Raw genomic sequence first — 2,724 nt, forward strand, 5'->3', positions numbered from 1 at the left:
GGGGAAGCAAGGGCCTCGAGGCGGGCCCTGCTCGGGTGCCCGCGCCCTGGCCGCCAGCGGGGCGCCCTGCTCACGCGCGGCAGGAGCCCGGAGTCCGTGCAGGACAGCTCTGAGGTGCGGCCTCCGCGACAGCCCCCCGCCCCCCACTGCCCAGGGCCCGGCGCCCGAGGGCCTCTGCCGGCGCGGGACTCTGCGCCGGGACTAATGTCTTGCTGGAAAGTGAACGTCACCCGGGGAGAGTCCTGGGGGAACGGTCAGGTGCTGTTTTTTTAAAACATGACATCGTCCTTCCGATCCCTTCTGTTCCTCCGTATTTAGGAAAATCGGAAGCCTAACGTACATGAAAATCCCTTTAGGATAGGACTGGCTTCCGTTTATACCCTGTTTCACGCCAGTTCTTCCTGCTTCGGGTGGCCCAGGACCCGTGGAAGTTACAGCACGGTGGCGAGCGGCGGGAGCGACTGGGGGCGCCGGGCTGCACTGACGTGGGCCACCGCTGGGTGGCACTCAGGATCCCGGGTGGGGCCGCTTCCTACAAAAGCAGAGTCTCCAGCTCCGGGCCTGGCGGACCGCCGTGGCGCCAGGAACCCGACGACCAGATCCCGGGGCCACCGACACCCGTAGTACATGTCACCGTCACACGCAGTTTCCTGCCGTCACCCGAGAATCACCTTGCGCCTTCAGACCAGTTCTATTTGTAAATAAAACGATGCCGTGAAAACCGCTTCCTGACGAAACGCCCGGCCGACTCGTGGGGGCCGTGGGGCCTGACGCTGTCCTGGGAAACCCCTTCCTCCTCCTCTCCCCGCTCGGTCTGGGGCCGCCCGAGGGGGTGTGGACCGGAGACCGCGCACAGCTGCCCTTGCAGGGCCTCGGGATCGAGGGACTGCCTTCCGGCTCCTCCCGTTTGTGCTTCTGAGAGGCAGGAAAGGCCCGGGGCTGGTCAGGGAAGGTCATTTCCAAGCTCCCACTCACAGGACGGACTGCAGACCAGCTGGCCTCAGAAGACGTTTCATCTGACACCGAAGGTCATCCGCTAACGCCTGAGTCACAAGCACAGAAAGTTCTCTCTGGCTTGTGGAGAAAGTAGCAGGGATTGGAAAAGCCACAGGTCTGTATTTAAACTTCTCTTTCCCTTAACAGACCCTTCTGACGTGCTGAGGCCCCAGAGGATAATTTATGGGCAACGGGGTCTGGGCTTTGGCAAAAGTACAGTTCCTTAGGATAAAGCAGGGTGAAGCCCAGCCAGCTGATGAACTCGAGGCCGACCCCGTGGGCGACCCCACGTGAGGCCAGGGCGCCTCGGCGTCGTGACCCGGTCCTTCCTTGTTAGTGCAGGTTCCCGTCCTGATCCAGGCCCAGGAGACGGCGCTCCGGGATGACGGACAGCCTGCTGCTAAGGGCCGTTTGAAAGATCGCACACAGCATGTCCCCCTGCTTCCCCGGAGTCATTTCCCCTTCCTTCGGCATTCCAGCGTTGGCTCCATTAGGGCCCCTCTGTCCCCGAGGGAGTGTGGATTGTAAATGGAACATTAGGAAGAAGGTCAAGAGGAGACCATTTACAGCAGGACTGCTCGCCTGGCCCGGAGACCTGATTCCGCGTGCCTGGCACCGCGCCCCACTTCGGAAAGGATGGATTTCAGTCCGCTGCACCGTTGACAACACCGGAAGGTCAGCGGGAGGGCCACCGGCTCCAAGAGCGGACACTCCGGCGACCCAGGAGGAGCTGCGGGGCACAGCGCGTCCAGCGGGCCCCACGGCCATCCCTGCACACCCTGCCCGTTTACACCGGCTGGCGTGTGCTCCCTGCAGGGGGGACTGCAGGCGGCTGCCACGCGGCCAGCTCTGTCTCCTCCCTTTTACTGCTTTTCTTCAATTTCAGTCTTAAACTGACCTGAAGCTAACAAGCTCTGTGCCCTACTCATGACGTCGGTCACGGTACACAGGCTGTCCAGACACGTCCCCGGAGGGATGGCGGCAGGCGCGGCCCCGGCGGGGAGGACGGGCCGCTGCATTTCTAGCACGTCCCGTCTGCTGCCTGTGGTCCTGGCACACGGTCCTGAGCCAGGCGGAGCCTCGGGCTGTGTGCCAGGCCCAGGGGCAGCTGGCCAGCCCCTCTCCCAGGAGGGACACTGGGCCCTGCTGTGACGCGGTCAGTGGCCGGGGTGCCAGGCCCGCGCCCTGGCATAGGTGGGTGACGAGGCCCCTGCTCCTGCTTCGCGGGAAGGTGCTGGCACCAGCTGCCGGCTCTCGGGGCCTAAGACCCCGAAGTGGGAGGCATCGCGCCGTGAGCCCCGCCCCTCCGCAAACACGTGTTCCTGGTCCTGAAGTGAGTTCCTGGATCTCGGTGTCTACACAGACCAAGGGTCCACACACCTTTCCCACAAATACACACTCATTGATACGAAAGTTCCGTGAAAATTTTCCCGTCCCGTCTGATCGTTGGCTAAAAACATTAGCTGAACGAGACCCACAAGCCGAGCTTCCAGCCCACTAGTGGGCGCGGTCTTCGTGTGGGCACTGACCCGGGCCGCGTGAGGCTGGCCCGTGAGGGCCACCACGCACACGCCCTCTGTGGAAGGGGGGGCCGGGATTCGGGTCTGGGCTGCCCGCCGCCCAGTCGATGCCCCGCGGTCGGCAGGCGCAGGCGAGGAGCCTCGAGGGTCTGCGACGTGCTCACGGCTCCCCCCTGCACCCCAGCCTCCCCCCCGAGGGAACTGCAGC

This window comes from Suricata suricatta, chromosome 17 (genome assembly GCF_006229205.1).
Source record: "Suricata suricatta isolate VVHF042 chromosome 17, meerkat_22Aug2017_6uvM2_HiC, whole genome shotgun sequence".
Lineage (NCBI taxonomy): Eukaryota > Metazoa > Chordata > Mammalia > Carnivora > Herpestidae > Suricata > Suricata suricatta.